Below are 16,313 nucleotides of genomic sequence, written 5' to 3'. Positions count from 1 at the left end.
TATTCCTGTCTAATTATCAAAATATGGTGATATTCTAAGATGGCTCCGTCATTATGCTTAATTTATTCTCGCCTGTATCTGGTGGTTTGTATTTTAATAATGACTGCTTTATGTGGCTTAATAATGATCTTTTTATAAATATTTATCCTGATATTTAATTGTTGTCAGCTGCCCAGAGCCCCTTCTTGTGAGATGGGAGACCATATGAATATGATAAACTAATTAATTAATTAATTAATTAATTAATTAATTAATTAGGTAGCATTGTCGATTTATCTGAGGCTTTGCCAGAAATTATACCAGTCATGTCAGTTATGTAGTTATGTAAAAGAGGCAAATTGATACAATGAGCCACATTCAGATTTAACAGGCACTCCCACCTTATTCATTAAAGTCATGGTTTTTACTAAGATGATGATTTGGGGCTCTTAATTTGGATCAAGGCCACCACACTTATATAAGAGAGCCTGAACCTTTTCCTGTTCCACTCTTGTGGAGTTTGTTTTATTCCGCTTTAGATCAAAAGAGAAACAGAGAAAGAAGTTAATCAACAGTCCAAAGATCAACAAGAGATCAAAAAGAAAGCGAAGAACACCAGCTCATATTCCAAGAAAGGATGATTTGGAATCCAAGGGCATCTGGGTTCATCAGCAAAAATCACGGCTGCCAAGCTGGTCTGCTTGCCACTAAAAGCTTTTATAATTCACTTTCCTAAGAAAGGCTCTTTCTTTTCCTCCTAACCGAGTATTCCTGTAACTCTCAGTTCCCTGTCTTTGGGGTTTCCAGGCATTTTAGGAGAGAAGAGCATCCATCTTATGTATATGTCCATGTATGTATGCATGCAGCAGCAAGGACACAAGATTGAAACTGGGGAAAAAAGCCCTATTGTAGCAAGATAAGGTGTGTTGCACACACGCCACAGATTGGTGGAGCTTGCAACGTGATGGTAATAAAGCTGTTCTTTTCATGATAATGACAATTGCAGCGAGATAGCAATAGCACTAAGACTTATATACCACTTCATAACACATTATACAGCCCTCTCTAGATGATTTACAGATTCAGCATATTGCCCCCTCAACAATCTGGCTTCTCATTTTACCGACTTCGGAAGGATGCAAGGCTGAGTCAGCCTTGAGCCTGGTGAGATTTGAACTGCCAAATTGCAGTCAGTCGGCAGTCAGCAGAAATAGCCTGCAGTACTGCATTCTGACCACTGCACCACCGCGGCCCTGTGAATGCTGTTTCTTCTGGAGATCGGTATGATTGTAGCCTCCAAATCAAGCCAGACTTCTATTGTACGAGTGCAGACATGATAACCTGAGTGAGATCTCAGGATTGTACCTCATTCCTGGAGGGAAATTTATATAGTGCATTATAATACCATTCTCTTCCAATCAAAATGACAGCAATTCCCCTTTTTATTCTTTTAATGAAAACTCATAGTGGGGGAATTTTGAAAGAGGAGCCTTCAATCTCATGGCCTGTACTATGGTTGGCCTCGACTTAAGACCACAATGGAGCCCAACATTTCTGTTTCTAAGTGAGACATTTGTTAAGTGAGTTTTGCCCCATTTTACGACCTTTCTTGCCACAGTGGTTGGGCGAATCACTGTTGTTGGGAAGTTGGTAACCTGGCAGTTAAGTGAATCTGCCTTCCCCATTGGCTTTGCTCGTCAAAAGGTTGCAAAAGGGGATCATATGACCTTGGGACCTTAGCAACAATCCTAAATGTGAACCAGTTGCCAAGCATCTGAATTTTGATCACACGATTATGGGGATGCTACAAAGGTTGTAATTGTAAAAAATGGTCATAAGTAATTTTTTTCAGTGCCATTGTAACTTTGAACAGTCACGAAATGAACTGTTGTAAGCTGAGGGCTACCTGCAGGGCCGGATTTTCCTATAGGCTAACTAGGCTTCAGCCTCGGGCCTCAAGATCAAGAGGGGCCTACGTTCAAATTGTTAGCAAAATTAAAATTACACTATTCTAAAAACAGTGAACACTAAAACACTGAACCGAAAATAAGGAGAAATTCTACGCATATGACTAATAAACAAACATAAAAATGTATTGGTTAAGATCGTTCCAGCGCCGCGGCAGTTGGGGAGCCCGCCCACGTTCCCCGCACCGGCGGTCAGGCGAGAGACACGGCCGCTCCCAGTAGCCGCCCCGTCGATGCGGAGCCCACCAGCGGCCAGGCAGGTGAGGGCGAGGGGGCCGAGCCGGGCAGCTGAGCGCAGCAGGGGAGGTGGCTGGCCTCGCTGCCTTTGCCGCAGAGCAGAGCCGCCCTCTGTTGGGAGGCCAGCTATATATATATATATTGATGTATTGATATATATCACAGTAATGATGTATTTTATTGTCTCTCATGCAATTTACAAACTTAAAAATGGGAGGTGAAAGGGCCTCATAAGTGGAATAGCCTAGGGCCTCTTTTCATCTAAATCCGGCCCTGGCTACCTGTACATTGAACCCAGAGCTTGCTTGTGAGTGATTATAACCTGACAACTACACGGCATATTTGTAGTAAAACAGGCAGATAGATGTCAACATTCAAGGGAAGTTATATTAAAGGAGAGAGTTGCTTTGGGATACTCAGAAAGGGCTGCCAATTGTATTATACCTCTATCTTGACTTGGATAGTATTAAAACGAAGGAAGAACTATTGTTAAACATTTTCAGAAGATGACCACTTTTCCTGCAAAAGAAGACTATAACTGCTTGTCCACGGATGCACACTCAAGAGGCGTGGAGTCTCTTTAAAAACAACCAGCCGCTTTGTCCTCAGAAGAACTTCTACAGAAAGCCTACCTTACAAAAAAATGCTATATTCCCTGAAGGGGGAAACTATGGGCAATCCTCAATCTACAACCATTTGTCAGTGACTGTTCCAAGTTACAGGGCTCTAACTTGGTAGTGTTTCCAAGTGCTGATGGTGCTGAACAAGTGGTAGTTACACCAGTGCTCAAAACTCCAGCCATTCCATCACCTCCAGAGCCACGTGATTGCTATTTGCAAGCTTCCCTGCTGGTTTCCCCAGAAGTCATTGGGGAAGCTGGCAGGGAAGATCGCAGGTTGCTGGGGTAGATTTTGGTTATCATGTCGATGTAGTCTTCTTCTTGTGTTCCTTTGTCATTGTTTATTTCACTGTTCTATTATTTTACTTCTGTTTTTCACTCCTTTCATTGTTCTTCCTTTTTATGATTGTAAGCCTGCAGTACTGTCATCGGCCAGAAAGTGTCGGCTAGTGACCCCCAGGGGGAGAGCCTCCTCTGTGGGAGCACCTTCCCTCTGGAATGAGCTGCCCCCGGAGCTTCGTATAATCCCCGACCTCCGATCCTTCCGACGCGCCCTAAAAAGTTGGCTTTTCCAGCAAGCCTGCCTGGCCTGAACAAAACAAAAAAAATTATTGGTCATTGTTAATTTTAATTTGATTTTTTAAAAAAATATATATGTTATTGTCAATTCTTATTTGGTTTGCTTGGGATATTCTATTTAATTTTTTAAAACTTTTGTATTATGTGTTTCTTTTAATGTTGTACGCCGCCCTGAGTCCTTGGGAGAAGGGAGGCATATAAATCTAATAAACCTATCCTAACCTAAGCCACCTAGAATAGCCATGGCGATTTAGGCAGCAAATACATTTAGCAATTAAATAATAAATAAATGTCCCTCACTTAGGAACTCTCCTTCTCTACCAGCCACTTGCCACCCCCTTGCACAATCTTCCTGACTTGCATTACACCCCCACACACACACCCTCCCCAACTCATCCAGCACCTCTTGTGGCCCTGAATCTCACACACCCTCCAGGGGTGGGTTGCTGCCGGCATTACTGCCAGTTGGCTTTGCAAATGCGCTCAACTTTTGTGATTCCCCTCACACCCTCCCTGACCTAGTCGTTACTTTTAAAGCCCTACATGGTATTGGACCTGGCTACCTGAGAGACCGCCTCCTGCCATTCACCTCCCAACGACCAATGAGATCACACAGGTTGGGCCTCCTCCGGGTGCCGTCGACCGGACAATGCCGGCTGGCGGCTTCCCGAGGGAGGGACTTCTCTGTAGCTGCACCGGCCTTGTGGAACGAGCTACCTGCCAAGATCCGAACCCTCACCACTCTCCCGGCCTTCTGTAAAGCAACCAAGACCTGGCTGTTCCGGCAGGCATTGGAACTGTTGATGAATATCCAGCCCCATTTGATTGAATGGATGATAGATTAATTTTAACAATTGTATTTTTAAAATTTTATATGTTTTTACTTCTGTTGTGAGCCGCCCAGAGTCCCAAGGGAGTGGGCGGCATACAAATCTTATTAAAGTTACAAAGTTACAAAGACCTGCAGAGAACCTCTTGTGTCACCCTTACACATTCTCCCCAACCCACATGGTGTCTCTTGGGTACTATTCCCCATTAACCCACATACCCCCCCAACCAGGGGTGGGTTTCAACCGGTTTCCGGCGGTCCCTGCGAACCGGTTGGTTGGCGAACCCAGAAGTAAGTAACTTCCAGGAACGGCGAAGGGCCCACACGCCCGCCCGCGCTCCTTACCTGGTTTTGACGAGTTCTGCGCTTCCACTCATGCGCAGGATGCATACAGCGCCTGCGCGATCCTCCAGGAGCAGCTGGAGCATCGCACAGACGCTAGTATGCATGTGTGCGCCATGTGCGTGCACGTGCGCACCGCACGCGTGCACGAGGACGCCGCCGGCCCCGTTCCAACCGAACCGGTTGGAATGGGGTGAGAAACCCACCCCTGCCCCCAACCCACCCACATCTCTCACACCCTCCCCAAACCATGATCTGTGTGGCATCCCTTGCACACGCCCCCCCCCACATCTGGAGGCAGCAAACACTTATCTACCTGCAGGCTTCCACCAGGCCTTCAGGCCTCCCCATCACAGGGATGGTTGTTGCTAAGAGAGAGAGAAAAAAAATAAGTGGCTCTTAAAATGGAGGCTGCCGAAGTCACCCTGAAGAATAGCTCAGGGCTCTGAAAAGCTACTGAAGAAAGCCAAGAAAGGCCAAATTGCTGGGCGAAAAAGAATAAATCAGAAAGTCAGAAGAATGGCATCTGTTACCGTCCTTTTGAAGGCTTTCCCCCCCCCCTCTCTCTTTTCCTTGTCAGTGACCAAAAAAGCTCTTAGGCAAAAATGGGTTGCTCCTAAGTGGCTTCTGAACAAGCCTCCCTTAATTACTTTAAAGCCTCTGCAGTTCAAATGCTTGGAAAGTTCCTTCTAATAACAACAGCAGATTTAAGTCGGGCCGTCAGGGTGGTCTTTGTACTTGAGAGAGCCCTTTGAAAATTCGCAGCCTGCAGTCATCTTGACATGTCAAGGTCTACAGAGTCAGAAAGCGAGAGAAAAACAGTGTTTTGAAAGATCTGCAAAGTACCCGCCACTCAGAAAGCACCCTCGCAACTTAGGTAGTTGGACCGAGATTACGCTTCCTGTCAAGAAATGAAAGTTTCAAGCCATTTGTTTTATATTCTCTGCGGCAGAAACTCCCCAATGCCCCTTCATGATTGCAGTGAGGGAGGGGAAAAAAATTCCTCCTTTAATGTTTCATGAGGATAAAGAAGTAAAAAAAAATAAAAACAAAACAAAACATGATTGCTTCTGAGTAATTATTCACAAGAGGCAGTTCGTGGGGCCTGCGGTGGGGCGGGGAAGGGGGGGGAAGAGCCCGAAGCCTTCAGATTTGGAAGGATGATCATAAGTAAAAGCAATCAGGTGTAATATTAAGAAGCAAAAATTAAACAGTTTATGGAAGCTGGCACCAATTATTTCCAACAAACAAGTCTGTAACCAATCTTTTGAACTGTTCTAATAACCACTTCAGCGGGGCCTTAAAAAATGCCTTTGTTAATATTTTACAATCACGACGTCGGTCCAGGAGTGGGACAGGCGCTAACACTTGTGTGACACCCTGTCCTTTTTCTTGATAAAGATTAAGCACTGGAAGTTGAAAGGGATCGTAAAGAGAGTACATTAAAAAAAGAAATTGGACAAACAAAGTGGGTATTAAAGCAGGAGAGCGTAGCTTTACCAGTCTGATGCAAGTCTGCGGCTATGCATAGTTACTTCCCACCGCAGCTTTGATCATGCCTTAAGGAAGCCCATAGTAGGTGAGCAGCTGCCTAAGGAACACGAGGGTATCCCCCAATGGCCGGTCCTACCCCTTCCAACCCACTGCCACCCCCAAGGCAGGGGCTAAAGAGAAGATGCGTAACAAGAGATTATAGTGCCCAGCTCAGGAGGAGATGGCATAGCGCCCGAGCACTTCTGTTGGTCAGCCCCTCTAGGTAACCTGGAAATCAATTTCATCAGAAGGCCAAAACTACAGGTAGTCTTCAATTTACAGCATTTCATTTAGTGACCGTTGAAAGTTACAACAGCCCTGAAAAAAGTGAAATTACCTTGTTCTTCCCCCCGCCTTTTTCTTCAGTTTGTCCCGGAAGAAAAAATGCCAGTGTGAATGTTGCAGCCAGTTCACAGTGCAATCTGATCTGCACATATTTATTTATGAAGCCCAGATATTCTATTTGACTTTATTATCTGTTTATCTGTTTATCTGTTTATCTGTTTATCTGTTTATCTGTTTATCTGTTTATCTGTTTATCTGTTTATCTGTTTATCTGTTTATCTGTTTATCTGTTTATCATTTATTTTTATTTATCTATTTTTATCTATTTATCTATTTATCTATTTATCTATCTATCTATCTATCTATCTATCTATCTATTTATCTATTTATCTATCTATCTATCTATCTATCTATCTATCTATCTATCTATCTATCTATCTATCTATCATCTATCATCATCATCTATTTATCTATTTATCTATTTATCTATCTATCTATTTATCTATTTATCTATTTATCTATCTATCTATCTATCTATCTATCTATCTATCATCATCATCATCATCTATTATTTATTTATTTATCTATTTATCTATTTATCTATTTATCTATTTATCTATTTATCTATTTATCTATTTATCTATTTATCTATTTATCTATTTATCTATTTATCTATTTATCTATTTATCTATTTATCTATTTATCTATTTATCTATTTATCTATTTATTTATCTATTTATCTATTTATCTATTTATCTATTTGTTTATTGTTTTGTTTCTTTGTTTGTGTGTTTGTGTGTTTATGTGTTTATGCGTTTATGCGCTTATGCATTTATACGTTTATTTGTTTATTTGTTTATTTATTTATTTATGTGCAAAATATTTCTAATACCCTGTTTCCCTGAAAATAAGACCTCCCTGGAGAATACATCCAATTGAGCTTTTGAGCGCATGTGCTAAAATAAGCCCTTCCCGAAAATATTGCAACATAGCAGCAGCCATGAGGGGACCACATTCACCACCTCCTGCACCTCAAAAATAATAAGACCTCCCCAAAAATAAGGCCAAGTGCTTATTTTTTGGAGGGGGGGGTCAAAAGAAAATAAGGCCCTGTCTTATTTTCAGGGAAACATGGTATATGTCCCCAATTCGCTTAAAAAAAATAATAATGGGGCAGATACAAATCTCCTTCCCTCAAAATATCTGGTTAAAACATTTTACTGCTAATATGACAAGGCCTCAGAACAATGTCTTTAACATTTGGTGATTTATACCCCTGACCTTTCAGCCGAAATTAAAGGAGGAAGCAAGGAGGGCAAACATATTCTCTGTCAAATAGACTGTTCCCCAGAGTGAAAAGAATGGATTATTTTTTTATTTTTTTTAGTTTGGGGAATTTAAAATAAAGTTTGTTCCTGTCACGATCAATTTTAAAACATCTTTAATAGGTGTTCTTTTCTTCTCATTCGTGAAGCAACAAATTAGGAGCAAATTAATTCTGCATTTCCAATTTTTGAAAGGAGACTTGTAACGGGGGCAATTTTTCTGGCCAATCAGAAAACACCATTCCTCTCCCTTCTATAGAAGAAAGATAACAAATGCCTGCAGAGTTGAAATGTCAAGGTAAAATAATGCCAATAACGATATAAAATGGAACATTCGCCTTGTTCTAGTAATTTGCGAAGCAGGGTTTAAAGCTTTTATGTTTCATCCAGAAAGTCATTTGGAGACATTGATGACATTCAGGATTACTGTAGAGGAGCAAAGAGACGCCAACGTCATTACTCACAATGACATCTACTGATGAAGGGGACCCATTGTTAGAACTTATTTTAGAACCTGTATCTTACTTCAGTTATATTACATTGCTAGAAATGAAAATGTATTTGCATTTTTAAAAACATACCATGTGTGTGTGTGAGAGAGAGTGTATGTGATGTGAATGTGGTTGGATAGGTAGAGATCCTACTTTCCTCACAACAATACTGTAAGGTGGGTTCAGCTGAGAGATACTGGCCCAAAATCATCCCGCCAGTTTGATCCTTAAGGCGGAACTAGAATTCACCATCTCCTGGTTTCTAGGATTATAGTATCGCCCTGGTTCTCCAGAGTCTAATTTTAGACTATAGAACAGATTAGAGCACAACCAATTAGCAGTCTCCATATTTGTTGGATTATAACTCTGTCACCTCAACTAGCATATTAGCTGAAAACATCTCAGCAGATTTATTCTCTTCTTTATCCAAAAAGATATTATGGGATGAAACACTGTAATTTTCAATGTATGAATTCTAAACTCAGAAAATTTAGAGGACACTGAACGTTTCTTGCTCCCTTCTTAAATACTTTACATAACTTGGAATGCTACTTTTCAGTCTAGGAGACCATTGGAGATTATATGGAAATGGGGTGAAACTAGCGATCTTTTTTAAATTTTAAATCACAGTGGCTCAGAGCAGAGAAGGAGAGAAAAAGACGTGGAGCTCAAGACTTAAACATATATTTTGGATAAATAATCTAGAATATTATTGTTGCAACCTATATTGCAGACATTATACACACACACACACACACAGACACACACATATACATACATACATACATACATACATACATACATACATACATACATACATAGCAATAGCAATAGCAATAGCAGTTAGACTTATATACTGCTTCATAGGGCTTTTAGCCCTCTCTAAGCGGTTTACAGAGTCACCATATCGCCCCCACAGTCTGGGTCCTCATTTCACCCACCTCGGAAGGATGGAAGGCTGAGTCAACCTTGAGCCGGTGAGATTAGAACAGCTGAACTGCAGATAACAGTCAGCTGAAGTGGCTTGCAGTACTGCACCCTAACCACTGCGCCACCTCGGCTATATATGTATATATATTTATATTTATATTTATATTTATATTATTTATATTTATATTATTTATATTTATATTATTTATATTTATATTATTTATATTTATATTTATATTTATATTTATATTTATATTTATATTTATATTTATATTATATTTATATTTATATTTATATTTATATTTATATTTATATTTATATTATATTTATATTTATATTTATATATTTATATTATTTATATTTATTTATATTTATATTTATATTTATATTTATATTTATATTTATATTTATATTTATATTTATATTTATATTTATATTTATATTTATATTTATATACACATACATATACATATACATATACATATATACATATATACATATATACATATATACATATATACATATACACATACACACATACACACATACACACACACACATTTCCATAATGTATTAGAGAAATCTAAAGAAACATATGAAAAGAAACAGAAAGAAATGAAAGTTGAGACAATACAAAAGCTGATAGATATTCAGGTAGTACAATAAATCACACCTCATAATTTACTTTGAAAACTAGTCTACAAAAGAGCAGTTCAGAGTCACTTCTGGAGATGGGCAGCCAAAGAAACCAAATTAAATCCAATCAATTGCCTGTCTGTCTTTAATCTCTATTCTCACATTTAATTTACACCAGGGGTGTCAAACTCCCGGCCAGATACGTCATGCACTAGAGCCACACCCATGCCTGGTTTAGTGAAGGGGGGGAGTCCCAATATGTCACCTGACACTGCTGTGACAATGTGAGTTGGACACTCCTGATCTAGACCATATTAATAAAATACAGGAAACACCAGCAGTTTCAATGTTGGGCCTTTTATTTCCCCAGTCCAGTTCTACCTTATCTATTCAAAGCAGGGAAGCACAAAACAGAGAAGAATAACTGATTTTAGTCTCTTTTAAAGATGCTCTCATTGCATGACACTGTTTTGTTTGGCGTTTGACAGAAGTTCAAAAATTTGTGTGGTTTCCTTCTGTATCTTTTACCACCCTCGATAGAAGCACTTTTCTTCTCTACATGGGTCTTCAGACTTTTTAAACATTTTGTGTTCTAGATGCTCAGCAATTCTAACTTCTTGGACTATGATAAATTATCCAATTTTTGTTATTTGTATCACTCATGTTATTTAATACTCCTTGCTCCTCCTATTTTCCCCACAAATGACTGTATGAGTTAGATTGGGCTGAGAGAGTGACTGGCCCAAGCCACCTAGCTGGCTTTCATGCCTAGAGGGGGTCTAGAACTCACGATCCCCTGGTTTCTAGCATGATGCCATAACCACAAGACCAAACTGATAATGATCAACATTGAAGCTCTATCTGCTAACAGAAGCCTTGGGTTAGCAGAAAGGCCAGCTAATTCATCCGCTACCCATTGTGCCCTCTGTCTTGTTCCATAATATAAACAGAATATTTCTCCACCTCCTTTTTCTTCTCCTCCAGATTATCCTAGGCATTGGATGGTTTGTTGGAAGAGCTGCCCATAGTGGCAAAAAGCAAAGTACTGGCAACAGATAAAACAAAAGGAAACCCAACAAAAACACTCCTTAATTAAAATCTCCTTGAAGGGATATGAAATGCCAACAGAGATTTCAGTCACCCCACTGAGCCTCTGTCTGATTAGCTGCAACACATCTGCTTAGTTGCCTAGGATCCATCTGTATTGTTAAGAAGAAATTTATTCTGACTACCTGGATTCATAACAAGATGACTCCGCGGTGGCAGTTTCAGTTTAACTAACATTTATGCATGCTGATGCACTCATCTTCAGAGTACACGTATGTGCAGAGTGACATGCTTGCAAAATAAATCTGGGTATAATAAAAAGCCATGGAAGAAAAACAACACCCTGGAAGAAAATCAGATGCCTAATAATTTCCACGACTGTGCCTTATAATTGTGCATAAATAAGGGGAACGTTTATAAAATAGGAAGATTGGTTCACTGCAAACACCACTAGCTTTGATAGAAATCAGAAGATTGTAATCTAAACAATAGTATATTGACAAAAGGTCTATTCCAAAGCCAGAGATTCATGAATAAGGAAGAAATTATACAGAATGGAGTAGTTTTATAAATGAAAGAGGCATAGTGTTAAATTGCTAGGCTAGGAGTGGGGAAGAACCAGCTTTGGTTCCTCCTTTAGGCCTAGAAAATGCTTGGGTGACTTCAGATCAGTGATTCTCCTCAACCCTAACCAGGTTGACCTCTGTGTGACAGGCAGGCACTGCCCCTGGTAGCTTCACTGTAAGGACTAGATGGCGGCAAGGCAAAAATGAAGACCCTGCAATCATGTGGGACAAACACTAAGAAAAAGCAGAGTTGTTTTATTGGCCTTATTCAGTTTTGAACTGTGTCAGTGTTCCAAGTATCATGTAGAATTAAATCAGAGTCCAAGGCAAAACGATCCTTAAAGTTCCAATTTAATAAATCAGACATCTTGGCATTATGCTATGAAATCCCAATACTGGAAATTACATCAGAATCCCACCCAGTTAAAAGTTTATGATCTTGTCCCCACACCCACAGTCCATCACATGGTCCAATCTTCTTCTTCCACACTGGCGTCTACGCCCAGCTGCTTCCGGTCAGGTGCAAAGGTGCGGAGACAAAAGATGACCTTGAGCTTCTAGAAAGGAATTTTTTTATTTTGAAAACAACACATTCTACCCCTTGCTATTCCCCCGCCCCCTTAATGAGAGTATGGCAGGCCAAAGATTCTTAAAGGAACCGCTGCAGGCCTGACAGACTGGTTCATTTATTTTACATCAATCAATCAATCAATCGGTGGCGTATTAAGACTGTCATAAAATAGTCTCACAAACATAAAGCTATAACACAAAAAGAAAAAAAATGCAACATTAAAAAAGGTGGTTGGGGTTGTTGTTTTTTGGCAGTGTAGAACAAAATTAACGGCCCCCTGCCCAACTTTTCTCTAATGAATGTTTTTTTTTAATCTTGCTGACTTTTGGGGGATGGGGGGGGTGTCAGAGGGCAGAAAAAGAAAGTCCTTGGTAGTTCTGAGCTTTGGCTGTCGAGCTTGGCCAGGATGATCATTTTCATTTCATTTCATTTATTTGGGATTTATAGGCCGCCCTTTTCCCTGAGGGGACTCAGGGCGGCTTACATTCATAGGAAAAGGGGGGGGGTGTGCAATATAAAGACATAAACAATATGTGAATAAAATAAACAGTAAAAACACAACTTTCATTCAACACTCAACACTCGGGCGGGGTGAATTAGAAACTTATCCCCAGGCCTGACGGGATAGCCAGATCTTGAGGGCTGTGCGGAAGGTCTGGACGGTGGTGAGGGTGCGAATCTCGATGGGGAGGTCGTTCCACAGTTTCGGAGCTGCTACTGAAAAGGCTCTCCTCCGCGTAGTTGCCAGTCGGCATTGACTGGCGGATGGAATTCGGAGGAGGCCCAATCTGTGCGATCTGATGCTCTGTTTAGAGAAGGTTCTTCAACTTAGGCAACTTTAACATGCATGGACCAGAATTCCCCAACCACCCATGTTGACCGTGGAATTGTAGAAGTTGAAATCCATATGTCCTAAAAGTGCCAAGATGGAGAAAGTCTAGCTTAGAATGCTAGATTAGGACCAAGGAGAACCCATCCAAGGCCTAAGGATGACCGATGAGTTGAGTCACTTTTTCTTAAGCTAATTTCCTTCACAGGACTATCCAAAGGATGAATTTTGAGAATGGGACCATAAACAAATATATTTATCAGGAGAGGTAAAAATATCATGCAGAGATACAGATATGAACTAGATTTCTGTGACTATATGCCATGATTAAGAAGTCTTCATACACTGTCCGTACAAATGCAAGAGTCCAATTCATCCATCACACAAAGTGATTCTAAAAACGGTTGTGTACACCAGTGGTGGGTTTCAAAAATTGTTTGAACCTACTCTGTGGGTGTGGCCTCCTTTGTGGGAGTGGCTTGCCACCCATGTGACCGGATGGGAGTGGCTTGCCGCCCATGTGACCGGATATGAAGATGCCGACGACACTTGTCAGAACCACCTTAAGTTACCTCACACACAGCACTGGCATGCATAAGAATATGATGCAAACTTGTTTTTTAAAAGGCATCTTTGGGTTGCGTTAAAACAACTTCAACACACGCAATGTTCTGATTGCACCACAAACGCAGTAGTCATCCTTACCTTTCACAGAGGCACTGAGTTTTATAAATATGAGCATGATAGTGTAGAATAATCATATCCAAGGACCAGTGGTGGGTTTCAAAAAAGTTTGGAACCTCTTCTGTAGGTGTGGCCTGCTTTCCGGGTCCACTGGTGGAACCTCTTCTAACCGGTTCGGTAGATTTGACAAACCGGTTCTACCGAATAGGTGAGAACTGGTAGGAACCCACCTCTGGTGTACACTCAGCTTTCCAGCTCTTTTCAACAAGGGCTGGAGAAAATCTTTGCATCAAAACATAGATTTGTGCTGTTGATGTATCTAGCAAAAATCTTTTTTTAAAAAAAGTGCAAATAATTACAAACAACATTAATCTCCATATAGGCCGTACAAGGAAGCGATATGCAAAAGTGCAATATTATGAAAGTAGGTTCGAGCACACTGATGTAGCACCTCACTCTTTTGACCTATGGCGATTTCTTAGATGTGAACTCAGGTTTTTATGGGCAGGACAATGATGAAAAAGCAATGCAGATGATACAGAAAACTACAGAGCAGAAAAGGGTTCCACTGGATGCTATGTGAGTTGCTGAGCCATTCAAACACCTCTAATAAAAAAGCATTTAGTAAAAAAATGACCAGTAAATGGTTTTTGTGTGTTATGCTTCCCTGCCTCTCCATTTGGGTACTTACACTATATTTCCACAATGTGAGGGATTTCAAAGGAGTACAACATTCAGATGTATTTCTGTTAAGCGCAGGTTTTCCCACAATGGAATCCCACAATGAAAAATGAATTTTATACCCCTGAGAATGTAAATGCTTGGTATGAGATAGAATTAGGGTGGGGATGATTTGAGCAGATGGAACAAATATTTCTTTTCAGAAATTATTTGTACACTAATATTCTTTCTTTCCAAATAAATAACTCATGATGTTTTTTATGGGCTGAGGGAATATCCCAATTCAATCATCTTGGTTTGGTTTATATTCACGACTATTAAATGATGTTTCACAGACATTTTTTAAAAATCCAATTCTTTTTACCCAAAGAACTATAAGTATTGTTTTTCATATTCTTTAACAAAATTTCAATGCTTCTAATAAAACAAAAAGTCTTATTATTTACCTCTATACATTTGAAATTAACATAACAATTCGGTTTTTAGAATTCAATTCTACCATAACCTCTTGGGTAAAGTGGTTTATATAACTTAACATTTTATATTCCTTTATTTAGATAAAAAATAGTTTTATAACACTAGAATCAGTTTAACTTATTTTAAAGAATTTAACTTGTTTGACTAGAACAGAACAGAGTTGGAAGGGACCTTGGAGGTCTTCTAGTCCAACCTTCTGTTCAGGCAGGAAACCCTATACCATTTCAGACAAATGATTCTCCAATCTCTTCTTAAAAACCTTCAGTGTTGGAGCACCCACAACTTCTGGTGGCAAGTGGTTCCACTGGTCAATTGTTCTGTCAGGAAATTTCTCCTTTATTTAGTCTGGATTTCATCAAAGGGAGACTACTTTATAGTCCTTTCTTTTTGCAGTTTTGCAGGACAACATAATGCAACACATTTTATTGTCATCTGCTCAGTACATTCTAGCTATGTGCTTGAGAACATAAAGGTTAGTGATCAGCTGATGTATATGAAACAGGAACTTGGAAATTATGTTCTACATATTATTTCAAGAAAGGAACTATTTTTTCCCCTTTCATTTCACTTTTCAGGCAAATAAATTTTGCAAGGTGAAATATTTCAGTTCTGAAAAGCCTGAGAGCCTGTTATGGAAGGAGACAGAATGTCACAATATAAGCAATTAACATTCTTTATTGCCTTTTTTTCACATGCAGGATAAAAAATGCATTGCAGCCTCTTAATACAGGGGTTGTTAGGAGTATTTGTATTAATATAGGATTAATATAGTAGTTGTAGATCCACCACTACTAGTAGCCTGCTAATCTCCAAGACTCATGCAGAGTCTGGTTGTCCACAGCAATTCCTTTTTAAAAAAGAAAGAAAACTGATGCTGCTTTGTGCCAAACAATTCCACATTGCGGTTGTCTCCATTTTAGTATACTCATTTTTCACTCAGCTTGAGATGAGCTTCCCATGACTGAAATAGAGGAAAGGAACAGGACGCCTACCAAAATCAATGGTTGATCTGCTTCCCTTGTCCAAGACCAGAGGTGGTAGTCTGCCAATTCGTCCCGGTTCGGGTGAACCAGTAGCGGTGGCGGCAGGATGCTCCACCCACCCGTCCAGACATCATCATGGACGCTCTACGCTCCCAGTTCCGAACTGGTAGTCAAGAGGAAACCATTACTGTGTACTATGGATTTTGTGGTTCAGTTACAAGAGAAGCAATATTCTTTCTAAAACATTTTACTGCTCTGTAGCAGCAAGTTTTATATACTTCCTGGTTCATCAAGTCTGGTGGCTCAGCAATCAGCCTTTGACCCAGATGTTGCTGATAGAAGAATGCAGCAAAGACCAACTGTTTTTGTTTTTTTTTGGTTTTCTGTTTTGTAAGCCGACAAAGAGGTTTTTTTAAAAAAAGATGATTAGCTTAGGCAAATAGTTAAGAAAAAGAAAGAAAAGCTAGATGCATGTATTTTGAAAATAGATTGCTAAAAGAAATCTTGTTTTGATATTGTACTGGAACAGGCCAAGAAGCTGGGCTCCCAGGAATTCCTCTTGCTGTAGTTTATTTGTAAAACAGCAGTTCACCTGTGTTTGGATGCATTTTAATATCGGCCACTGGACTTTAATAGTTATGAAATGTAATATTAATCAGTAATGGATATTTGTGAAGCAGCAGTGATTCCAAAGCAGCTTTCTAGTTCAGGATATATGATCAA

This window comes from Thamnophis elegans, chromosome 8, assembly GCF_009769535.1.
Source record: "Thamnophis elegans isolate rThaEle1 chromosome 8, rThaEle1.pri, whole genome shotgun sequence".
In the NCBI taxonomy this organism is placed as follows: Eukaryota; Metazoa; Chordata; class Lepidosauria; order Squamata; family Colubridae; genus Thamnophis; species Thamnophis elegans.
Note: the sequence above shows the minus strand (reverse complement) of the source record.